Source organism: Phyllobates terribilis, unplaced genomic scaffold, assembly GCF_046119375.1.
Source record: "Phyllobates terribilis strain yellow unplaced genomic scaffold, ASM4611937v1 Scaffold_2__4_contigs__length_985480577, whole genome shotgun sequence".
Lineage (NCBI taxonomy): Eukaryota > Metazoa > Chordata > Amphibia > Anura > Dendrobatidae > Phyllobates > Phyllobates terribilis.
In genome coordinates this window covers 353799813-353827358 of record NW_027362762.1, presented here as the reverse complement: position 1 = coordinate 353827358, position 27546 = coordinate 353799813, and positions in this window count along the sequence as shown.

The following is a 27546-nucleotide window of genomic DNA, read 5'->3' as shown; positions in this document are numbered from 1 at the left end:
CTACTGTGACCTCCACGTCTCTTCCAAGGGGCATTAAAAATGTCTTGTTAAACCACTCTGAACTCCACGTCTCTTCCAAGGGGCATTAAAATCGTCTTGTTAAGCTGCTGTGACCTCCACGTCTCTTCCAAGGGTCATTGATATTGTCCTTTTATTCCACTGTAACCTCCACCACTCTTCCAAGGGGCATTGATATTGTCTTTTTATTCCACTGGGACCTCCACGTCCCTTCCAAGGGGCATTGATATTGTCTTTTTATTCCATTGGGACCTCCACGTCTCTTCCAAGGGGCATTAAAACTGTCTTGTTAAGCTACTGTGACCTCCACGTCTCTTCCAAGGGGCATTAAAATTGTCTTGTTAAACCACTCTGAACTCCACGTCTCTTCCAAGGGGCATTAAAATCGTCTTGTTAAGCTACTGTGACCTCCACGTCTCTTCCAAGGGTCATTGATATTGTCTTTTTATTTCACTGTAACCTCCACCACTCTTCCAAGGGGCATTGATATTGTCTTTTTATTCCACTGGGACCTCCACGTCTCTTCCAAGGGGCATTGATATTGTCTTTTTATTCCACTGGGACCTCCATGTCTCTTCCAAGTGGCATTAAAACCGTCGTGTTAAACCACTCTGAACTCTACATCTCTTCCAAGGGGCATTAAAACCGTTTTGTTAAGCTACTGTGACTTCCACGTCTCTTCCAAGTGGCATTAAAACCGTCTTTTTAAACCACTCTGAAATCCACAGCTCTTCCAAGTAGCATTGAAATGTTGTTTTTAATTACCTCTAACCTCCATGACTCTTCCAATGGGCATTGCATTTCCTCCTAATTTTAGTCAGCTTTTGCTTTTCAATGCATAGGCGAATACTAAGGGAGACCCACTCCCCAATAATGGGTAGAAGGTTTTTAGTACGCTCTAATCCACGTCTGTTTCATGGGGCATTGCAGTTCCTCTTAGTTTTTGGAAAGCCTTCCATTCATTGCTTAGGCCAACAGTGTACAGGAGACCCAGTTGCTATTAAAAACGGTTTAGTTAAGGCCCTCTGACCTCCATGTCACTTCCAAGGGGCATTGGAGTGCCTTGAAATTTTTGGTAGGCATTGCACTCACTGTATGCCCTATAACTGTGAAGCCAAACTGCTCCTTTTGGTACAGAAACATATCGTACAAGACACGTGTGGTTGACTGGCCTGTTATTGATCTGAATGGTCCCTGATCCTCCTGCTCTTTCTCCTTTGCCACCACCTCATCCATCATTCTTCACCTGAAGCTTTGTTTTAACGGGAGTCATAGAACTGGGATAGTAGCAGGAAAACATATAGCAATCCTTGGAGGAGGTAAGATATGCGCCACCTCAGGCCTTGCCGCTACTACATACATGTGCTTGCATTCCAAGGAAGAGAAAGCTAAGGAGATGGATGGCCTCATTATCATGAATAATTTACTCATTTTGTAGGAGGCCAACCACTGCTCCTGTCTACCTTCTGAATTTTGTGTTGAAGCCTGATTGACCCAGGACCCTTAATCCTCTATTTCTGGAGGACGTGTTGCTTCGCAGTGTCCAACTGTGTCCTGGCTTCCACAATATTAACTCAGTGTGAAGGCGTCAGTGAGATGGACCATACCTTGCCACATTCACTTGTTCACGTGTTTGTGGTTAGGCGGTCCTTCCCACTAAATGCACTGGGGAGGGCACAGGAAATATTTTGGTATGCGCGCTTGTGTATAAGGTGCACCGGGACAAATAGGAATGGCTGGAGACCGTTTACGGACACCCGGCCGCCCCCCGGCGGCTGGGGACCGTGTGTGGGCACCCGGCCGCGGGGCAGCTAGGGACCGAGCATGGACACCCGGCCGCCCCCTGGCGGACGGGGACCACGCGTGGACACCCAGCTGCTGGACGGCTGGGGACTGAGTATGGATACCAGGCTGCCGACGCAGCCATGACGTGTTGGCCAGATTCCGCCTCCACATGCCTAAAAGGCCCAATTTCAAGTGCAAGCAAGCAATCAGTATGGTACTGCAGCCTGGGGGCGGGTGGGTGGCAGGCTGCATACTTGCGCTTGCATTTCAAGGAATGGGGGAGGTACAATTGAACACTGCCCTGGGACAATTACTTGAACGGGGATAGTTGCAAGCCTGCAACGACATCTTTGTATGTGCCATGAACAGGGGGTTGGCGTTCACCCACTACAGCAGAATAGGCTGTCCTTCCCACTAAATGTACTGGGGAGGGCACAGGTAATGTTTTAGTATTCGCGCTTGTGAATAAGGCTCACTGGTACAAATAGGGGCGGCTGGGGACTGAGTATGCACACCTGGCCGCCGGGCGACTGGGGACTGAGTATGGATACCAGGCCGCCGACGCAGCCATGACATGGTGGCTGGCGTCTGTCTCCACAAGCCTAAAAGGCCTAATTTCAAGTGCAAGCAAGGTAGCAGTATGGTATTGCAGCCTGGGGGTGGGTGGGTGGCAGGCTGCACACTTACGCTTGCATTCCAAGAAAACAAAGCAGATGCTAACTTCTATCATTATCATCATGCTCCTCACCTTGGCTCTCTCAACTCCCTTGATGGAGAAGCCAGGGCCAACCGGAGGGGTTTGGTTGTCTGGTGGGCTGGTCCAATGCTGCCATAAAGCAAGCCAGGCTAAGAAAAGTGTGGTGAATGTTACCGGGACAAATAGTGGCGGCTGGGGACTGAGTATGGAGACCTCGCTGCCGAAGCAGCCATGAGGTAGTGGCCAGCTTCAGCCTCCTCCAAGCTAAAAGGCCCCATTTCAAGTGCAAGCTAGCAGTATAGTATTGCAGCCTGCGGGTGGGAGGGTGATTGGCTGCATATTTGCGCTCGCATTGCAAGGAATGGGGGAGGTACAATTGAACACTGCCCTGGGACAAGGACTTGCACGGGGATAGTTGCAAGTCTGCATCTTCTGATGCGGCAAGGATCACTTCTGATGGGCACACTTTTAGGCAGTGACCTGGGTATCAGAGATGCTTTCAGGGGTCTTCCCCATGCTGTTCCCATGTCTTTTCAGCACTGTATGCATGTGTCACACAGCACATGGGCAGATAAGGTTGTAAAATGTTAAAATGACATTTCCCGGTGAATGCATTTGTCACGGTTGAAAGCAATACAAAAGTGCAAAAACGTATAAAAAATGCTACTTGTGAACATAGCCCAAGGTGTGGAGGAGTATTTTTGTTTTTGGTTATTTATTTTACCTTAAACACAAGTCTTTACCCTGGAAAGGATGTTCCTTAACATATTTCACAGGAAAATCGTTTCAGTTTCGTTTTTGAACGTTTTATTGTGAGTCCGTAAAAGTGGCTTAATACCTCTGACCACGTTGTTGACAGCAGTGACCTGGGGGTCAGAAATGCTTCCTGGGGCGAACCCCATGCTGTCCCCATGTCATTTGAGCACTGTAACTATCGTTTTGGGCACTTTTTAGGCTTTCTACAGACTGCAAGGGGTGCCGCCGCAAAAATGCTCGGGTCTCCCATAGACTAACATTGGGCTCGTTGCTCGGGTCGAGCACCCGAGTATCACGGTGAGCTCGCCTCGAGCTTCAAGCACTCACTCAACACTAATTAAAAGCAAAATAAGAATATGATATATATCAATGGATAAAAATTGCATTACTGCCAACAGTTTCCACTTATAAAGCAAAGCATCATTAAGCAAAACAATTGTAGTATCTATTTTGTATTGTTTTAATCGTTTTATTTGGGCTATAAAATGTAGATTTTAGAGATTGTTCACATGTACAATTATTATTTGCATTGTTTTATGCTATGATTATTCAGAAAGTAATATGGATAGAACTCACAAAAGCAAAACAATGAGGGACATTTACTATTACATTTATGTCAGATTGTAATTGTACTTGTGACAAAATTTTGGCACTGAATCTTTGCACCATTTTCTAATAGAAATATGCCAAAATGAGTAGCTAAATTCGAGAAATGTAACTTTTTTTCTGCTTGGAAGTGGGCACGGCTTGCCTATGTCTAAATTTTCAACACATTTACTAAGCAAAAAAAATTGACTTTGTTGCCAAAATATTAGCAAAAAAGTAAACCAAGTTAAAATTTGTGTAAAAGTATCCAATGTTTTTCCAACATGCACACTAAACTTTATTTTGTGAATTATGTTCATTTTAACACTGTTTATTTTAGAAAACTTTAGAAATCATTCATTTCAGTATAACAATTATGTTTTAATTTTTTCTTTTTTAAGAATAGCCAAGAAAAATAAATGAAAAATAAAACAAAAATGTAATAATATGTAATATTAATTAACAGTAACTAATTTTAATTTTGTATTTCCCTTGGCATAATTAAAAACCTTTGGATTTTAAAAGGCTTTATAGCATAAGATATGTATGGTTTTGTTCTGGCTCAAACATTAAGAGAAAAAAATATATAATATTGAACTGGCAGATATAGATACATGCATATGTAATATGTTCTTCTTGTAAAGAAGAATACCATTTATCTGCAAAAGTTCTCTTCACATAGTATAGAAAACTGTGAGTTCCTATGAGAGCAGCTAATTGTCATAATTCAGAGGTCCTGAATTTGAGGGCCAAATTGTGAAATTTAATCTAATTTTGATTTTACCTTTTTTTTTTTTTTATTTTGTGATCATCATGGGCAGCAGTTTGAATTATAACAGACATGCCATTTTACCTCATTCTAGGAGAACTTTTTTAAATAAAGTGGTCATATGAGCAGGAACATTCATGTTAATTGAAATTGTATCTTGTCATTTCATCTAATCATCCTATGTCCTTTCTCTCTGTTGCTTAACCCCTTCACCCTTCTGCTTTCACCTTCGTGACCAGGCCAAATTTTGCAATTCCATCCAGTATTACTTAACAACTCTGGAACACTTCAATGTATCCCAGTGATTCTGAGTATGTTTTTTGTGACACATTGTACTTCATATTAGTGGTAAATATAGGCCGATATTTTTTGTTTTTATTTGTGAAAATATCTGTATTTTTATGGCAAAAATTTAGAAAATTTTGCAATTTTCAAACTTCAAATTTTTATACCCTTTAACCAGATAGTTACATGACACAATATAGTTAATAAATAACATTTACCACATGTCTACTTTACAGCAGCATCATCTAAAAATAATATATTTTTTTTTGTTAGGAAGTTAGAAAGGTTAAAGTTGATCAGCATTTTCTCAGTTTTCCAGCAAAATTTACTAAATCAATTTTTAGAGAGAACATTACATTTAAAGTGACTTTAGTGGGCCTATATGACAGAAAATATCCAAAGTGAAACTATTTTAAAAACTGCATCTCTCAATGTGCTCAAAACCATAATCAATAAGTTTATTAACCTTTCAGGTGCTTCACAAGAATTAAAGTAATGTGAAAGAAAATACAAAAATGTTACTTTTTCTCCACAAAAATGTTGATTTAGACCCATTTTTTGCATTTTCACAAGAAAAACAGAGGAAAGTTGAGAATGCAATTTGTTGGAAAATTTCTCCTTAATACGCCGATACACGTTATGTGGTGAAAAACTACTGTTTGGAGGCATGGCAGGGCTCCGAAGGGAATAAGCACCATTTGACTTTTGACACCCAAAATTGGCTCGAATCAATAGCGGATTCTATGTTGTGCTTGCAGAGCCCCTGATATGCCTAAACAGTGGAAACCCAAAACAAGTAACCACATTTTGGAAAATATATCCCTCAAGGAATTTTTTCTAGAGGTGTGGTGAGCACATTGAACCCACAAGTGCGTCACAGAATTTTATAATGTTGAGCGGTGAAAATTGAAAAAATTAATTTTACCTGCAAATATGTTGTTTTTTCCTCAAAGTTTTCATTTTTACAGGTATAACAGGAGAAAATGGACGATAAAATGTGTTGTGCAATTTCTCCTGAGTTCACGAATACCCCATATGTGGCAGAAAACTACTGTTTGGGCACACAGCAAGGCTTAGAAGACAAGGAGCATCAACTAAATTCTGGAGTGCAATTTAGGCTGGAATAGAAAGCGGATGCCACATCCCATTTGAAGAGCCCATGACATGCCAAAACAGCAGAAACCCCCAAGAAGTGATCCCATTTTGAGATAGTATAGTGAGCATTTTTAACCATCAGGCGATTCAGAGAATTGCATAACATTAGGTTGAGTAAATGGAAATTACGATTTTTTCAAATAAAATGATGATTTGACCCCAAGTTTAGAATTTACTAAAAGGATAAAAGGAGAAAATGAAGCATAGAATTTGTTATGCAACTTCTCCTGAATACTCCAGTACCACATATGTGGTTAACAACTGCTTTTGAAGCACAGTGCAAAGCTCAGAAGCACCCCCCAATGAATTTACACGACATGCGTCTCACAGCTTTTATACCGTTGAGCTGTGAAGAAAGAATAATTACATGATTATACACTACAATATTGCTTTAGCCCCAAGTTTTTAATTTTTATAAGGGCTAATAGGAAGAAAATGGACCTCACCGTTTGTTGTGCAATTTCTGATGAGTGCGCAAATGCCCTACATGTAATTGGGAAATACTTTTTAGGCATGATAGAAAGCTCAGAAGGGAAAGAGCACCATATTATACTGTAGATTGTGCTGTCATGGTTTGTGGGTGCCATGACCCACTGGATGAGCCCCTGAGGAGCCAGAACAGCAGAACCCCCTCCATAAATGACCCCAATTTACAAATTATACATCTCAATTATTAAGAAAAAAAATTTACATTTTTACCACAAAAAAATTAGTCTTAGACTTTTTCACATGGGAAATGGGTAAAAAATGACACTAAAATATGTTACCCAATTTCTGCTGAACGTGGAAATACCCGATATGTGGCTGTACAGTGCTGCGTAGCCACATGGCAAGACTCGGGAGAGAAGGAGAGTAATTTGACTCTTAGAGAACAAATTATCATAGAATAATTTGCAGACTTCATATACAGAGCCCTTAAGTACCATAAGAGCAGGATCTCCTTTCAAGTGACTTAATTTGGGAAATCGCACCATTCTGGGAATTTATCAACAAGTGTAGTGCCGATTTTGACTCCATGGTTATTTTCCAGAAACAAGCTGCACTGGATGTTGCCAAGTGAATATTGAAAATCTGTCAGTGTAGTGCCCAGTACATTGTAGTGTCCTGTAAATAGTAGTGTCCATACATTATGCTTAGCTTGTGGTTTTGGAGACATGCACCAGTACATTAGGTGTGAACAATAAATATGGTTTAGGAGCACTGTGGGGCTCAGAAGGGAGGGGGACATTTGCATTTGGGAGCACAAAATTAATTGAAGGGCTTTTCCAGATCCTTTGTGCTACCAGTAATGTGGAAGCCTCCTATATTTTCATTGAGAGATGATGGACCTGAGTGGGGATTTGCTTTTTTTGTGGATTGTCTTGAAAATTTTATGGGGAACATTTTACATAAAATTTTGGATCAAATTTATCCTGTGTTCCACACTGAGCACTTACATCGGTGTTTCCATCCAAATCTGTAAATGATGTGATTCGGGTGAAACCCCCAATGGGTCAATTTTTTTTATTTTCGCAGGGGTAACAGGAAAAAATGGACCCAAAATTTGTTTTGTAATTTCCCCTGAGCACGCAGAAACCCAATATGTGGGGAAAAACCACTGTTTAGGCACACGGCAGGGTTCGGAAGGGAAGGAGCTCGATTTGACTTTTTGATTGTAAAATTTGCTTGAATAATTAGCGGATGCCATGTTGCATTTGGAGAGCCCCTGATGTGCCTAAACAGTAGAAATCCCACACAAGTGATACCATTTTGGAAACTAGACCCATCAGGGAACTTATCTAAATGTGTGGTGAGCACCTTGAACCCTCAGGTGCTTCACAGAAATTTATAACATTGAGCTGTAAAAAAAAAATTTTCACATTTTTCCCACAAAAATGTTTTCAGCCCCCAATTTTTCATTTTCATAAGGGTAACAGGAGAAGTTGCACCATGCAGTTTGTGGTGCAATTTCTCCTGAGTAAGCAGATACCCCATACATAGGGGAAAACCACTGTTTGGGCGCATGACAGGGTTCAGAAGGGAAGGAGCACCATTTGACTTTTTGAATGTAAAATTTGCTTGAATAATTAGCGGATGTGCCCCTAATGTGCCTAAACAGTGGAAACCCCCCCCCAAGTGACACAATTTTGGAAACTAGACCCCTCAAGGAACTTATCTAGAACACCCTGAGCCCCCAAGTACTTTACAGAAGTTTATAACATGGAGCCGTGAAAATAAAAAAATCAAACTTTTTCCACAAAAATTATGATTTAGCCCCAATTAATTTATGCACCATGTATCGTGGGTGCTCGAGTGACATGCTCGAGTCCCCGTCCACATGTTTCTTCACGGTTATTAGACACCCAAAAAAAAACATGCGGGGATCGCATTTTCATGGCAGCTGAGCATATGGGGCAGAGACTCGAGCATGTCACGTGAGCACCCGCGATACTCAGTGCATACCTGAGCACCCGATGCAAACTCAAGTAGCGAGCACTTGCGCTCAAGACTAGTCGCTATATCGTCATCTTTTCTTTTTACTTTTGAAAAAAATCTCAACACTAACCCTAGCTCAACCCTAACCCTAGCCCAACCCTAACCCCAACCCTAACCCTAGCCCAACCCTAACCCAACACCAACCCTAGCCCAACCCTAACCCCAACCCCAACCCTAACACCAACCCTAGCCCCAACCCTAACCCTAGCCCAACCCCAACCCTAGCCCCAACTCTAACCCTGGCTCAACCCTAACCCTAGTCGAACCCTAACCCTAGCCCAACCCTAAGCCTAGACCAACCCTAACTCTAGACCAACCCTAACCCTAGACCAACCCTAACCCCAACCCTAACCCTAGCACAACCCTAACCCCAACCTTAGAGTTTATTTTTTACGCCGTTCCACGTGCAGTATAAGTGATTAGACGAATTTATTCTTCGGGTCGATGCGATTACAGCGATACCAGAATCATATTGGGTTTTTATGATTGACAGCTGTCACACACTAAAAGACGCATTTGTTTGCAAAATCTAGTTTTTGCATCGCCATATTTTGAGAGCTATAAATTTTCCATATTTTGGCCGACAGAGTCATGTCATGGCTTGTTTTTTGCGGGATGAGTTGATGTTTTTATTGGTGCCATTTTCAGGCACGTGACATTTTTTGATCGCTTTCTATTCAGATTTTTGGGAGGCAGAATAAACAAAATCCAACAATTCAGGAATTGTTTTTTTTTTTTATTTTTTATGCTGTTCCGCATGTGGTAAAATTGATAAGGTAGCTTTATTCTTCCGGTCAGTACTTTTACAGCGGTACCACATCTATATCGTTTTTCTATGTTTTGGCGCTTTTACACAATAAAAGCTATTTTATAGAAAAAATTATTTTTTTGCATCGCTTTATTCTGAGAGCTATAACTTTTTTATTTTTCGGCTGATGGAGCTGTTTGGCGGTTTGTTTTTTGCAGGACAAGATGACGTTTTGAGCGGAAACATTTTTTTTATCTTCGTTTTTTGATCGCGTGTTTTACCATTTTTTGTTTGGCGGTATGATGATAAAGCATTGTTTTTTGCTTCGTTTTTTTTTTTTTTTTTTACCGTGTTCACTGAAGGGGCTAACTTGTGGGACAGTTTTATAGGTCAGGTCGTTCTGGATGTGGCGATACCAAATATGTGTGCTTTTATTGTTTTTTTTTCAGAATAATATTTATTGATGGGTACATTCTATTTTTATTTTTGGTGGATTATTTTTTTTATTTTTTAAAATATTTTTACAATTTTTTATATTTTTTTTCACTTTCTGACACTTTTTTTTACTTTTATTCTGTGTCCCACTATGGGATTTTCACTTTTTTTTTATTCTGATCAGAGCACCACCCCTGTGCTATACAGGCTGTCAGCACTGCAGATGCAGAAGCTACTTTGGTCATGCACTGCGCATGACCAAAATATCTTCCTGCTGTCTGGTGACCTGGATGTTATCATGACAACATCGGGTTGTCATGGCAACATCCGGGAAGCCATGGCAGACAGCGCTGGAGGCCGGCAGGAGAGGTGAGTATCCCTATCACCTCCCCTTGCCCTGCAATGCTGCGATAAGACTCTTAGAGCCCAGGGCGCAGATAAGTATTAGTACATCTTGGGCTTAAAAGGGGTTATTATTTTTACAATTTTAGTTTATTTATTTTATTATTTTTGTAAGACATTTTACAATTTTATTTACTTTTTTTTACTTTTTAATTTAGTGCATCTATGGGACTTTAACTTTTATTACTCTGATCACTGGTATAATGCATTGATATGCACTGGTATTGCAATGCATTATACCTGTCAGTGATATACTGACAGAAGTATGCTAGACCATGCACCGGGCTAGGTCTAAACACACCTACATAGTTGGCAGACCCGGAGATCATCATGACAAGTTCAAGTTTCCATGGTAATGATCGAACCCTCGCAATGATGTCGAGGGGTGCTGATTGCATGGGAGCTGTTGCCCTCTCCCTTTCCCAGCCCTCTTAATGCTGCGATCCCGAGAGGTTAAATATCCCTGGGCATTGCGTGCATTGTTCCTTGCCATAGCTCTGCTATAACTTATGCTCCTTTGGCTGCATGATCGCCATGACATAAATTTACTTCATTTTGCAGGAACCCGTTCCCAACCATAATGTAAACTTAAGTTAAATGTCATGAAGGAGTTAAATAGTCTGTCAATTTGTAGAGTGAGACAAAATTTTGGAGCAAACTTCTGGTTCAAAGACCACTAACTAATCATAGACTTATCTTGGTTAGTTGATAAATATTTTTAGTAGGAAAAAACTGTTAATAAATCTGATGTATAGTGTATGTCATTATTTTTTATCTGGTACAGGTCCTCTCTCTTCCTGTACTAGTCGCTGACTTGTATTCTATAAAATTATTGTGAAAAAAGGAGGAACGAGGGAGCTTAAATGGTAGAAAGCAATGAACAATTTTATTACATCAAATAATTTAACACCACATAATAAATGGTGTAATCATGGCATAGACAAAAAGGGGTGCATTATGTCAGGACAACACAGCACCCTATAGCCCACAGACCCGTACCCACTGCATGTGAATGTAATCAGTGAGTTTAGGGAAAGCAGGGCAAGGCAAGCAAAGTAGATAAGTGATGAAGCACTTACGGCGCATGTGCCACACATAGCGCTACAATTATGTCCTTGGCCACCCTGAGGAATTTGCGGCGAGTCACATGACTGCACTGGGGGAATATTTAAAGGTGCTTGTACCTATGATTATGTCAGCCTCTTGAGAAAGCCAGTAATCCCTAGGCGAAACGCGCGTTGAGGCATTTCCCTGCACGGATCTCCTTCTCACAGCACCCTCCAGACCTTCCATTCCATCCCTTGGTAAGGCTTATGATTTTTATTGACTGTGGGCGCATGATAATGTTGTGGCAGATCGATGTTCATAAATGTACACTGATTTTGCTCACAGCCACCTCTTATTTTGCTTGCCTTGCCCTGCTTTCCCTAAACTCACTGATTACATTCCCATGCAGTGGGTACAGGTCTGTGGGCTATAGGGTGCTGTGTTTTCCTGATATTATGCGCCCCTTTTTGTCTATGCCATGATTACACTATTTATTATGTGGTGTTGAATTATTTGATGCAATAAAATTGTTCATTGTTTTCTACCATTTAAGCTCCTTCGCTCCTCCATTTTTGACCATGTTATTGAAGTTGGTATACTTATGCTGAATCTGGCACTGTCCAGTTTGTCAGTAATGTTCCTCTCTTTTTGAGTATGTATAAGGCCGATTTGTGTATACTCTTTAAGATTATTGTAATTGTTTTTGCTATGTATACCCCCTTCACATTTAAAGCGCTATGGAATAAATGGCGCTATAATAATAAATAAAAATAATAATAATCTAAAAAATTGGCACAAACACTGCCTTCTAGCCTCCTCTGATGGCTACTTCATGGTTTAGCTCTCATTTTTCAGTCATAGGGTTTTTATTTCTGCTACAACTAGATTTAGTTTGATCTAGCTTCATATTTACTTACTGATTTGAAAAGATGGCGTGTTTTATTGCATTATATCACTTATTGATTTATTAAGGAACAAAATTAGTTGTATTCTAGTCAGTTATAAGATTCTCCCTTTCAGTGTAAAACTGTAAGATGTCTTACATCTAAATCCAGATTTTATGTAAAAGTAATCTTCGAATTAAGACAGGGTAAACACACTATAGTCCCTGAAGGTTTTTTCTGGATACTTAACCCACTATCTCTTGAGAAGGACTCAATGGTATTTCAATGTTTAGAATGAGAAATAAAAAAAGGTAATTAATTAAGCCTGAGGTCTTTAATTGTAATGAGTTGCAATAGATAAAGAATTAATAAATAAATGATCTATAGAATTGTTTATAAAAATATATTAATATAAATACATGCTACTGTAGTATTATTATGTAGACTAAATTATTTGAACCAGATAATCGTTTTTCTATAACCTATAATTGATCCAGAAACTCTTATATCAGCTAGAATTGAGAGTTTCCTTCAGTATTTCTTTTGTCTCTGGGGTATTAAGAATGGCAAATAATTGAATGAAAACTTATACAATGCAAAAAAGAGAGAACAACATAATGTGTAAACAGTTTACAGAATTGAGTATGCAAAGTTTTCTATTTTAGACTGTTCCCAAGTCACCAACAGAACCAGTAAAGCGAGGAAGAGCAAGAAGCAGCATCGATTCCACATGACATAATAAAGATTAGAAAGACTAACAATGCGAATGAAAGTATTAAAAATACTTTTAATGCGCTCTTATTCAGGGTCAGATAAATTAAAAAATATATATTTTTAAAAGCGTGTTATTTATTACTTATATGTTAATCCTGCTAACAGGAGTAACTATATAATAGAAGTAAATTCTCCTATAGCCAGAATAATCAGAGCCTAAGTGATTGCACATCAATTCAAATAAAAAAAACAAAAATCAAAAGGATCTCCATATAAGGATCAATAAAAACAGCAATGCAGTGTTTTTTTTGCATGTATATGTGACTCTCACAGCCCTCCCTGGGAGATGGGGGTACTCGGAGCCGGGTCAGATGTTGAGGGGAAGCAGTCGTGGCCTGGACCCGTTCCATACCCAGGGCCGTTACATTAAAAAGGATGTAATGGGCTATCAGGGTTGAGTGGTTGCTATCGACTACGCCAACTGTGGTACCTGGTGAAGGCCACCAGCGCTGCTGCAGTCCTCTGAGGGGGGATGTTGTGGCAGCCGTCGTTGTTACTACTCCCCACAGGCGGAGCAGGGCCTAAGGGCAGAGACAAAGGATGGAGGGGGTAGTAGTCTAGGAGGTCTGGTGCTGCGTAGTGCGGTGTAGTGCAGAATAAGAGTCCAGAGGCCTTAGGGGTTAGCTTCCATGGTTTTTACTCACGGTGAAGAGTACAGCTGCAAGGCTTCTCCCTGCTCCTCGCGGAGTTCTGCGGTCACCAGGAACGGGGGTCCGACAACCTCCGAGTAAGTCAAGTGTTAAATCAGGACCCCGCACCAGAGTGTTCCTAAACTTCAGACCGGGTCCTTTCCTGTCTGTGTGTGTGTAGATAGGCCGGGTCTCCCTCTGAACTTCTCTCAGAAAAAGGGTACGGGTGACAGCTCCGCTCTTTCTGTTACCGGGTGGGATCCTCAGGGCCTACCGGGATTCCCTGACCAGGACGTAGAGTAGCAAGGTCAGGTGTCGGGGGCCGGTACCCCTCTTGCAGCCGGAATCGCTCTGAATAGATCAGCTAGGCGAGGACAGGTGGCGTATACCGCTCCGTCTGCATCCTCCCCGGGATCCATTTGCGGTGGAGCTACACTCCTGAGCTCCAGGCCTTCTTGGTCATGGTCTTTGACCGGGTTGAGACATATGTTAACTCGAACCTGCCCCTCGACCCAAGGCCGGGGTTCAAGGGCCGTGCCTCTATCCTCTGCAGGTCCACACAGGATCCACGCTCAGGGAGGTAGGTCACAATAAGAACAGTCAAAGAACCATCAAAAAAGAGACCAAGCCACAAATTGGCTGTGTATTATATATGAATTATTAAGTGTCACAAAAATGTGAATCCTCCACCCTCACCCACTAATCTGGTTCCCCTATCTCTTGGTTCCCCTGTCTCCCAACTCCAGTAGGGGCTGCAGCTGGAGCGTAATAGCCCCCTCTGGTGGGAGAAGTGTGGTGTTGGATGTGGATGTTGGGTCCTGACCATCACACTGTTCTTACCTCAGTGGATGTACACTACACTCCATTAAAGATGTGCAGCATCCCTGTGGCGGTCGAACCCTCAGGGGCGCCACATATATGTACATATATATATATATATATATATACATGTATGTATATACAGTTAGGTCCATATATATTTGGACAGAGAAAACATTTTTCTAATTTTGGTTCAAGACATTACCACAATGAATTTTAAACAAAACAATTCAGATGCAGTGGATGTTCAGACTTTCAGCTTTCATTTGAGGGTATCCACATTAAAATTGGATGAAGGGTTTAAGAGTTTTAGCTTCTTCACTTGTGCCACCCTGTTTTTAAAGGGACCAAAAGTAGTTGGACAATTGACTCCAAGGCGATTTTATGGACAGGTGTCAGTCTCTAGGTAGTCTCTTTGCAGTCATATGTTAAATACATACTGTAGCTCTGGCACTTGACCATATTCTATATTTTTGTGGTATAAAAACTAACTATATTGTCATCCATATATTTTAATGTGCTTAGTGTTACATTGTGGTGGCATATAAAACTTCCAGATATGCGTTCAACATTTTTTCTGTATTCAACTAGTCATCCATAGTGTATTACATTCTTTGTGTTACATTACAGTGGTATATAACCCTCCAAAAAAGTGTTACAATTTTTTTCTGGATTCAATTAGTCATCCATAGAATATTACGTGCTTTGTGTTACATTTCTGTGTTATACAACACTGACATGCTTTGTATTACATTACGGTGGTATATAACACTCCAAATCAGTGTTCAAAAATGTTTCTGGATTCAATTAGTCATCCATAGAATATTACGTGAATTGTGTTACGTTTTGGAAAAATAATTACATTTTTTTTCTAGATTGAATTTGTCATCCATAGAATATTACATGCTTTGTGTTACATTACGGTGGTATATAATACTCCAAAAAACATTCAAAAACTTTTCTGGATTCAATTAGTCATCCATACAATACTATGTGCATTCTGTTACATTTTGGTGGTATATAACACTCCAAAAAAGAATTACATTTTTTTCTGGATTGAAGTTGTCATCCATTCACTTTTATATGCTTTGTGTTACATTAGGGTGGTATTAAAAAAAAAAAAAACGCTTTGCCTGCGGCAGGTGACCAATTTATTTATTTTAAATAAACTATGTTTCAAGAGACCTAGCAATTAGAAAATGCATAAGGCATGCGGTAAGGGATGGGGAAGTGGAAGTGCTGATGATTGTACATGTAAATGCCAAAGACATGGTGCCGGTGCGACTACGCCTGTTTCTAGAGCACAAGATACACACCCATTCACCACACATTGGTTCCTATCCCACTATGTAGAGAGGCATAGTACACCACTTCTGAAACCACACCAGTAGGAACAGTTGGTCAGATGGATATCAGATAATGCTTCCAGCATGCTAGGCAGGACCTTCCAGTCTTCCACATGGTCCAGCCAACAGTCTGGATCATTTAATCCTCACTCTGATCCTCCTTTCTGCCACCAGATTGCTTCCCAAGAGACTAGTGATCACACATTAGGACACTCTGAGGAGCTCATTTCAACATAATTGATTGTCACCTCTTAACCTGCATGCTTCACGAGGGACAGGAGGAGAGGCTGTTTAGTGATACACAAAAGTTAGTGCAGCCATGGCCACTAGAAGATGTCGATAGGGAATGACAAATTTTGTTTAAGGAGGAAGAAGATGATGAGACACAGTTGCTGATAAGTCAGGTTGTTGTTAAGTCACCAAATCAAGAGGATCAGAGTGCGGGGGTGTAAGACGAGGTGGTAGATGACAAAGTCACTGACCCAACCTGAGAAGCTAGCATACAGAGTGAAGCCAGCAGTGCTGAGAGGGTGGGATCGGCAGCACCAAAACAAGGCAGGAAGAGGCAATGGGGCGACCCGAGGGAGGAGGCAGCTGACTATTCCGTAGACCATCGACATTCGTCAATTTCTTTGTCAAAGAGTTAGGTGTTCCCCAGTCTAAGACTTTTTAAAAGAGAGCTCTGAGACAAACAAAATGGTAATTTGCAACCTGTGCCATGTCAAGATCAGCAGGGGTTAGACCACTAAAAGCCTAACAACCACCGGCATGATCAGGCACATGTCATCTAAGAACCCAAACCAAATGCCTAGGTCCACAATTTGGGCCACCGGGTGACACCACTGCCTCTTCCCCTGTGCTAGGTGCTTTCCAATCCCCTGTCCATGACACTGGTGCAGATGACTCCTGTCCTGCACCTTTCCTTGCACATTCTGAGGCACCATCATCAGACACTGACAAAAAGTTGTCCCAGCACATCATACAATTGTCCCTAAACCAGGCCTTGGATTAAAAAAAAAAGTTCCCATCTAGTCATCCACAGGCCAAAATGCTAAATGGGCTCATATCTAGGCTGCTTGCCGTGGAAATGTTGATGTTTAGACTTGTAGACATGGAGGATTTCTGCCAACTCATAATGGCAGCCATCCCTCTGTACTCGGTCCCCAGCCACCACTTTTTCTCCTGGTGTGGAGTCCCCGTCTTGTACCAGCTCGTATCCAGTAACATCATCCGTGCCCTTACCAATGCAGTTACTGGGATTGCATGCTTAACGACTGACATGTGGACAATCGCTTGTGGCCAGATGGCATGATGGCACACTGGGTGAACATTGTGGAGGTTGGGGCCGAGTCCCACCCCTGGCATGGTACATGTTCTACCGACGCCAAGGGTTGGTGGACCTACTCTGATCATGGTTTCCTCCATCTGCTATACCAGTTCCTGCACCATCTACTTCTCCTATGCTATTGATTATAAAAAAATAACTAAATAAATTATTATTATTTATTATTATTATAATATTAAAAACACCCCACCATAAAAAAGACAGTGTGACTGATGGTAAATCCTACATAGGCATATTATTTTTAATTAATCAAGTATAAACCATACAAATTAAGCAGTGAAAGTAAAAAAAAAAAGGTTAATACTGATAACACACAAGATGTAGAAATTCAAAAAGTCATGATTAAATTACAACAAAACACTTTATACCTATGTATAAATCCATACTGATATAAATAAAAACTTTGAATGAAAACAAAAGAAAAATAATAATAATTCTAACAATTAACAACACTCTAAGTGGAAATGCCCCTAAGTGATGGATAAGCCACCTGATATAGAAACTCTTGTCAAAAACCGACATAAAAAATTAAAATAATTGTACCCATATTTAGTGGACCATAAAACTCACATTGCCCAGTACCCAGAGGCACACCTGAGTCCATGCGGGGGACGGACGGACGGCCCTACCGATGCCCGCAGCTATTTTCATCTGGATGTGCGTCCGAGAAATGTATTGCGGGACAGATATCCGCCAGATCCCTCCAGGATGGAGAATATTATACCAGGAAAGGGAGACATTATACCAGAAAGGGGCCCAGGAGGGAGGACATTAAGCCCAGAAAGGGAAACTTTTTACCATTAGGGCATACTGGGGTAGTGCTCTCTGCCATCTTTCATAATAAACACTCACCAAAGGTGTCTGAGTATCGTAACTGGTACATGTCAGTCGCCTGGCGCAGTATCACCCGCTGTCACGAAAATCACACTGCACATGTCTGTCCAGTGCAAGATATTGGACGCTGGAGGGGGAAAGAGTGACATCATGTCTGACATGTGCACAACCCAGAAGCCAGTGTGTCATATTTAAAAAGGGAGATATGAAGGGAAAAGTCAATGGACTGTTTTGGCATGTTTATTTGTCATATTGCAGAATTAACAGAAAAGAATAATAGAAAACAGTAATATGAATATAAAGAAATAAAAAAACTTCCAACAAAAATTTAAAAAAATTTTACAAATATGCAATTGTATGACTTGTAGTTTTTGCACCACTACATGGCGATGATATATAGTTTTTACAACTTTAGATGGTGATGTTATATTTCAAAGTATATTCAATCTTACCTATTAAAAGTTTTTTGTGTTTTTATATTTATATTACTGTTTTTTATTGTTGTTTTATGTTAATTCCACTAAATGACAAATATACATGCCAAAATAGGCTATTGATGTTTCCCTTCGCATCTCTCTTTCATCTGACACACTCGACTTCTGGGCTTTGCACGCGTCGGCCATGACATCACTTCTTCCCTCCCCCTCTCCTGAGTCCAATCAGATCTCGTGCTTGGCAAACATCCACAGTGTGACTTCTGGGACTCTTGGGTTGGCGAGTGATGGGGTGACGGGCGGCTGACATTCGCCAATTATAATACTTGGTCACCATTGGTGAGTGTTTATAATAAAAGTTGGCCAAATACACTACCTCAGTACTTGGCAGTGTGAGTTATATAGTTCACTAACTAGCATGTATTTTTAATGCATTTTTTATAGGAATTTCTATATCAGATCCCTCACTTAGGAACATTTCCATTCAGTGTGGTTGTTATAATTGTTTCTATTGCTTCTACTGTTTTCATTTAAAGTATTTACTTATAGTATAATCATGGATATATACATACAGTAAGTATAAATAGTTTTGTCGCAATTTAATCATTTTTTTTTACTTTCTACATGATGTCAGCTATCAGTATTAACCTTTTTTTTACTTGCACTTCTTAATTGGTATGGTTTATACATTATTGATTAAAATAATGCACCTACGTTGGATTAACCATCTGTCACACTGTCTTTTTGGGTCTTTATGGGGTATTTTTAATATTTTTTCTTTGATAGTTGTGTATAATTTGTATTGTGTAATCAATACAATTTAAACATTTGCATATCTTTCTTGGGCTAAACCTGCAAGATAACATCTTATACAGTCATGACCAAAACTGTTGGCACCTTTGAATTTTTTTCAGAAAATGAAGTATTTCTCCCAGAAAATTATTGCAATTACACATATTTTGGTATACACATGTTTATTTCCTTTGTTTGTATTGGAACAACACAAAAAAAGAAAAAAAAAAGGCAAATTGGACATAATTTCACACTAAACTCCAAATATGGGCCTGAAAAAAATTGTTGCCACCCTCTACTTAATATTTGGTTGCACACTCTTTAGAATAAATAACTGCAATCAATCTCATTCTATAACCATCAACAAGCTTCTTACATCTCTGAACTGGAATTTTGGACCACTCGTCAGTTGCAAACTGCTGCAGGTCTCTCATATTGAAAGGTGCCTTCTGTCAACAGCAATTTTAAGATATCTCTACAGGTTTTCAATGGGATTTAGATCCAGATTTATTGCTGGCCACTTCAGAACACTCCAGTGCTTTGTTTCCTTCCATTTCTGGGTGCTTCTTGAAGTATGTTTGGGGTCATTGTCCTTTTAGAAGACCTATGACCTAGAACGCAAAGCCAGCTTTCTGACAATGAGCACTACATGCAAAATCATTTCGTAATCTTGTGATGAGCACTAAAATGCCCAAATGTTCATTATTCGAATCGAGCAGGTTGAACACTCGGACAGGCTTGACTCGAGTAATGAGTATAATGGGAGTTAAAGAAAAACTCAAACATTTTTCTCGCAGACGCTCCCAGGAGGTCTAGGGGTAGGAAAATCGCTGAAATGGATGGAAACAGCGCTCAAATGGACTGGAAACAGCATGAGGAAGATGCGTGGATGTATCTATGACTCCCAGGTCACAATTTTGTAAGAGTATTAGGTCACTTTTACAGAGTGATAATAAAACGCACAAAACCAAAGATAAAATGGATTATGCAGGAAAAAAATGTCAGGAAATATTTTTTCCTGTATAATGACTAGTATATAAAGCAAAATAAAAAAGAGACATAAAAAAAGCAACCTCTACCCCTTAGGCTATGTTTACATGTAGCGTTTTTGCACTAACTAAAAAAACACTCACCGGTAAATGTAATTTTAACATTTTACTACCTTACTTGGGCATTGTTAGAACCCTCCTGTTAGTTTTTTTTATCTTGTGTTTTGCGGTCACTTGACCATCTGCCTATATATTCCAGCTCCGCCCTTCTGGATTTGCTGGACTTCAGTGTTGTTTGACTGTTTTGCAAGCCTGGTGCTTCGGTGCCTTTCTCTGTCAGTTTGCTTGGTCCTCTGGGACCTCTAGTACATTTTGTCAGTTTGTCTTTTGCGTTCTACAACAATTTCTGTTTAGGAGGTGTCCCATTTTTGTCCCAATCCTTAGTTCTTTTAGGGACTCCTCCCTTAATTCTATAGGTCTTTATTCAGACTAGCCAAGGACGAAGGCAGGTCTGCTCACTAGGAGCAGGCAGCCCGCTAAATCGCAGGGATTCAGCTTAGTCTTACTGTAGGGACAGCTTTCCCCTATCTTTCCTTAGTTCTTGTTGCAGATCTTAACAGTAAGTCCAGCCCAAAAAACTTAAAGGAAAGAAATTCGGGGATCAGTATGGTTTCCATCCAGGATTTGGCTCAACGCCTGCAGGGATTGTCTCTGGAGGTGGCCGAGCTTCAGCAACACATGAGTAGCTCTCCTGGAGCGCATTTTGTCGAACTGAAGGTAGGACTGCCTGATGTTTTTTATGGTAAACAGCAAGATTTTTTTTCCTTTAAAAATGCTTGTTTGTTATATTTTCGTTTGAGACCAAGATCCTCTGGGAATGAATCACAGCGCATTGGTTTTATTATGTCACTTTTGCGCAAAGTACCACAGGGTTGGGCCTTTTCTCTCCAGCCTAATGATCCGTGTTTAAGTTCTGTTGAAGTATTTTGACAGGAAACGTAAAGAGGTTTTGTTTACTGTGGGTGACATGGTTTGGTTGTCCTCAAAGAACCTGCGGTTGAGGATTCCCTCTAAAAAATTGGGTCCAAAGTTTGTGGGTCCATTTAAAGTGCTTCATGTTGTTAACCCGTCTGCTGTTAGGTTGGATGTCCCTACTTCCTGGAAGATTAATCCTGTGTTTCATGTTTCCTTGTTGAAAAAGGCTGACGTATCTGATAGGGATGCCACTGTCACAGTTCCCCCTGTGGTGGAAGATGGTGAATTTGAAATTTCGCGTATCTTGAATTCTAGATGGCATAGAGGGAGATTACAGTATCTTGTCTCCTGGAAGGGTTTCGGTCCCGAAGACAACTCCTGGGTAAGGACGGATGATGTCTCTGCTCCTAGGCTTGTTAAAGCTTTCCACAGGAGTTTTCCAGATAGGCCTGGGCCTGGAAGATCCGGAGGATCCTCATAAAAGAGGAGGTACTGTTAGAACCATCCTGTTATTTTTTTCTATCTTGTGTTTTGCAGTCACTTGACCATCTGCCTATATATTCCAGCTCCGCCCTTCTGGATTTGCTGGACTTCAGTGTTGTTTGACTGTTTTGCTAGCCTGGTGCTTCGGTGCCTTTCTCTGTCAGTTTGCTTGGTCCTCTGGGACCTCTAGTACATTTTGTCAGTTTGTCTTTTGCGTTCTACAACAATTTCTGTTTAGGAGGTGTCCCATTTTTGTCCCAGTCCTTAGTTCTTTTAGGGACCCCTCCCTTAATTCTATAGGTCTTTGTTCAGACTAGCTGAGGACGAAGGCGGGTCTGTTCTCTAGGAACAGGCAGCCCGCTACATCGTAGGGATTCAGCTTAGTCTTACTGTAGGGACAGCTTTTTCCTATCTTTCCTTAGTTCTTGTTGCAGATCTTAACAGGCATGTGGTGTGTGTGACATGGTCAGACACATCCTGTTTAATTGAAGAAGGCGGGATACTGAAATTCACAAAGCATATGCCACGCTAGGTATGGGGAGAACCCAGCATATTCAATGGGAAAATGGGAGGGAGCCATACAATTAGGGAAAGGGAGAGTGGAGATCCTTAAGAAGATCTGATGACAAACCCTGACTCCCCTAAAGTCCCTAAATAGGTTCTGCACCTATTGCCGAGCAGGAAACCTTAAACTAGCAGACCCTAAGGTTAGGCCCTAGGTAGGGAGCGGGAGGGGTAAGCTCAAATTCAGCCCCACTACAACTAAAGTACACACAGGGGAAACAAACAGGAGAATACACTTAGCTACAAGATGACACCGGAGAAATCACGATAACAATCTGCAAAGGAACTCCATGGTAATTCTAGTCAACTACTGGAATCCCAGGTCTGAATAGGTATACACACTATCACCAGCACTTCCTTCCTATGTATTTAAGGACACAGGAAGGAAGTCCTGATCAACAGCAGAAACTTGAGGATAACTCAGGGTCCTAAAGAGAAAGGTATAAAGAAAAGCTCAGGGAGATGTTTGTAAGACCAAATGCTGTGACTTTCTACAGCCAGAAACCCTATGACTGTCTGTCAACCCTGACACACCCATTACAGCCTATGCAGACAACGCAAGAACTGCCAAAAATTAGGAGGAGGGACTTTGAAGCACCCTGTATTAGACAAAAAGGAGGACCTCATACACATTCTATTAAAATTGTTAGGTAGTGGAACTACTAGACTTATAAGGCCTATGCAGTAAGTGCAAGGGCTGCTAAAAATTCGAAGGAGGGACTCCAAGACACCCTGGAAGATACATAGAGAAGGGCCTCAGAAAACCTTTGTTCCTCATTATTAAGGAGTGTTACTCCTAAACTGGTAAAGCCTATATATTAAGTGCAAAGCCTAGCAAAAATTTAAAGGAGGGACTGCAATACATCCTAGAAGGCATGTAGAGGATGGCCTCAGAATAAATTTTGTTCGAATTTTAACCTCTTCACTCCGAAGCTTTTACCTTCCTGACCAGGCCAATTTTTTTAATTCTGACCAGTTTCAATTTATGAGGTAATAACTTTGGAACGCTTCAACGGATCCCACTGATTCTGAGATTGTTTTTTTCCTGACGTATTGTATTTAATGATAGTGGTAAAATTTATTTGATATGACTTGTGTTTATTTATGAAAAAATTGGAAATTTATTAAAAATCTGAAAATTATGCAATTTTCAAATTTAAAATTTGTTTGCACTTAAATCAGTGAGTTATGTCACACAAAATAGTTAATAAAGAACTTTTCCCACATGTCTACTTTACTTCAGCACAATTTTTGAAACAATATTTTTTTGTTAGGTAGTTAGAAGGGTAAAAAGTTGACCAGCGATTTCTCATTTTTACAACAGAATTTACAAAACCATTTTTTTAGGGACCACATCACATTTGAAGTAATTTTGTAGGGTCTATATGACATAAAACTCCCAAAATTGACACCATTATAAAAACTGCACCCCTCAAGGTGCTCAAAACCACATTAAAGAAGTTTATTAATCTTTTAGGTGTATCACAAGAATTAATGGAATGCGGAAGGAAAAAAAATAACTTTTTTTCACAAAAATGTTCCTTTATACCCATTTTTTTTACTTTTACAAGGGTGAAAGGAGAAAATGGACCCCACAATTTGTTGTGCAATGTCTCTTGAGCATGCTGATACCCCATATTTGGGGGAAAACTACTGTTTGGGTGCATGGCATTGTCAGAAGGGAAGGAGCGCCATTTGTCTTATTGAATGCAAAATTTGCTGGCATAATTAGCAGACACCATGTCACATTTGGAGATCCCCTGATGTGCCTAAACAGTGCAAACACCCACAATTGACACCATTCTGGAAACTAGACCCCTCTATCTATCTATTTTTTAATTGGTTTCCCTCTTTCGGAACTCTCCCCTCTCCAATCAATCTTGAATGCAGCCATAATTATATTCCTGTCCAACCGCTACACTGGTACCTCCACCCTGTGCCAGTCATTGCACTGGTTATCAATCCACTGCAGAATGCAATATAAAGTTATCACTCTCACAAAGCTCTCCATAGTACTGCACTGCCATACATCTCCTCTCATCTGTTTCTACCGCGCTGCCCATGCTCTCCATTCTACTAATGACCTAAAACTAACAGCTTCAATAATCCGAACCACCCACTACACAAATTCACTGAAATGCACTCCCCCAGACAATTTGATTAATTCTCAGTATCCATAGTTTTTTTCCCCTAAAATGCATTTTTTTGACTGGCCTATCACCTCAACTCACTAATCTAACTATTCCCTATTTGGCCTTCCTAAATTTTGCTCGGAATCTGGTCCCTTGTATTATCTGTTTACACAAGCTCCATGCACTTAATCACGCTCTGTATCTGTACTTGCATAGATACCGGCAGGTGACGGGTTCATGTAGCATTATTTGAGTACCTTATTTATTATATTACCCTATTTATTATATTGCTGGCTGGACCATTCAATATAAGATTTTTTTACCATTTACCTTTGGTATCTCACCCATTTCCTCATAGATTCTAAGCTAGCGAGCAGGGTCCTCACTCCTCTTGCTATGTGTTATATTACTGTATGTATTAGCCTTTAATATCTGATATTGTCTTTCCTCTCTGAATTGTAAAGTGCTGCAGAATATGTTTTCACTATAGAATTATTATTATTAAACCATGAAAGTAGTTTGACTACTTTTAATTGTATCTAAATAATTTTATTATATTAATTATTTAATTCTCATACTGATAATTATTGCTTAGTGTTAAACATGTAATAGTTTTGAAGATCACTTTTGTGATTTGGTTGATCGTTCTGGAGTTAAATTGATCAAACTGTCAGAGCAAATCATTATATGTGTGATCGGTTTAAGAACAGGATGCACAGTAAAGCTGTATTGAATCAGGAAGCAATTTCAGCCTAAATTGTTTTGTGGCTTTTGTCTATCAGTAGCATCTTATGACAGATTAAAGGAGCAATTAGGCTCAAGATAGCCAAAATGCGGACTATCTGTTACTATCTTGACAGCTTCTATGCCCTTCTTGTCAATTCTTTTTTTTAGGTCACATGAAGAATTACACCTAACCATTTATATCCATCATGTCAAATATCATATTTATAATGAATCTTTCAAATCGGATACCAGTGAATTCCATCCATGTGGAAAATCTACAGTGCTACTGATTTATAGACCCAATGTTAACTGGTATTGTGATGGCTTCTATGATTAACAGTTGAATAGTTTCTCAGTTCTCTTCATAGATTTCTTGGGAATACTGTACTAAAACAACACAATGACAGAAAAAAATGTATTGCTTTTCCATACACAAAAATTCCCATAGCATAAAAAAACATGTTTATGAACAACTGGCTTAGATAAAGTTGGCAAAAGTAATGCAAATATCAAAAGCAATTTGTTTCACAAAAGCAAAACTAAACACAGCATTTATATAAGCTGAACTGGGTATTCAATGTCAACAAGAACAACAAGAACAACTATTTATTCAAACTTTAGGGAAGCTGGTACAAGTTAAACAGCTAACAAGGCGTTACATTGTTTTCAAACATATTTGTGTGTGCGATTTTTATAGAGTATTGTTGATAAGGACATTAAAGGTATTGCCTGAGATGAGCTTTTTACATATGGCCTATTGGTGGTCATAATTAAATCAAATTCTTCTCAAAGCTAAATAATGGAATATAAAAATTCTGACTGCTGCTTCAAGATGTTTAGGAACTTTTAGGGCAAAATTTTTTTTTTGTTATATCTAAAGCTCCAAATCCCCAGTATAACTGAATAGATGAACCATAACTAGTGCTTCAGGTGACTATTCACAATAACCTGTCATGTGTCTATAGGAGGAATAATATTATCTCTGACCATTATCTGACTTGTTTCCTGCATTTTTCTTTAGCGGCTTTCTGTTCTGCAGGCTCGGTTTTTTAGTTGTCAGCTTTCCCTCCGCACAGCTCCAGAGTGGGTGGAGACTAGCAGTCATGATGTCAATCATCCAAAGCAAACAGATAAAAGAACAAAACTTACAGTCTGTACAGTTTTAGTTTTCAGCCTTCAGATCTTTCAGATAAAAACAAAAATGTTCTCAATCCTACAGTGATCTTGAAATGAGGAGAAATTGATAATCAAAGTATATTAGAAACGTGTATTATTTAAATACTTTCATTAATATAGATATATTTAACCAATTTGCAGTTTTGACATAGTTTTTCTAGATTTTATTTTTCACCAAAAACACAAATGGAGTCTTGAAGAAAAATAATGGAAAGTTTTGTGAACCCAAAATGTAAATGTGGGCTCAGGGAGTAAAGTAAAAGTAAGACAGAAAAACGTAGCTTAAGCATTTTCTATAGGTAGAAACAATTTTTTAATCTTAATGAGTTCTCCATTTACAGCAAAGGCATCATGTTTTGTAGAAAACAGTTATTCCATTCATGGTTGACGTGTTTAGTCAGGAAGTCGACTAAATTAATTTCATCTAAAGGGAAACACCTACAATACCCCAACACACACAATAAAATAACCAGCATGGATATAATTTACAGTTTGTTTTCCGAAGAAATTTAAAAGCAGCAAATTTTTCACTTAAAGGGGTTGTCCCATCCCCACGTATTGATGACCTAACCTTTGGATAGGTCTTCAATATCAGATCGACACCCAGCAATCCCACCACTAACCCCTTAAGGACCAAGCCACTTTGTAGGTTAATGACTGGGCCTCATTTTTTTAATCTGACCAGTGTCACTATTTGTCTACCCTTTTATATGCATTACTTCAACTTTGATATACAGTAAGATTTTTAATATAGACAGTGTAGGACCGTCCCAATTAGGGTCACCTTGTCGCTGGTGTGACGGCTTGTATACTTTTTTTGATCAAAAACAGTTCACTAAGTACCCTATATTTCATATACAACTTTGCTTTACATTTATATATAATGATGGTAGGGTATGTGATATATTTTTTGTCTTTTGTAGGTTTTGTATCTTTTTGCTAGTGTGAATATGCTCTTATTTCTTGCATGTTTACCATCTTCGACCTCAGTTCACATTGCTTGGTTTTTTGTTTAGTCAGGAAGTACACTAAATTAATTTCATCTAAAGGGAAACACCTACAATACCCCAACACTCACAGTAAAATAACCAGCATGGATATAATTTACAGTTTGTTTTACGAAGAGATTTAAAAGCAGCAAATTTTTCACTTAAAGGGGTTGTCCCATCCCCACGTATTGATGACCTAACCTTTGGATAGGTCTTCAATATCAGATTGACACCCAACAATCCCACCACTAACCCCTTAAGGACCAAGCCACTTTGTAGGTTAATGACCGGGCCTCATGTTTTTAATCTGACCAGTGTCACTTTATGTAGTAATAACTCTAGAGCACTTCAACTGATTCCACTGATCTGAGATTGTTCTCTTGAGACATATTGTACTTCTTGATAGTGGTAAAATTTGTTCGATATGACTTGCGCTTATTTGTGAAAATATTGGAAATTTGGCCAAAATTTGGAAACCTTTGGAATTTTCAAACTTTT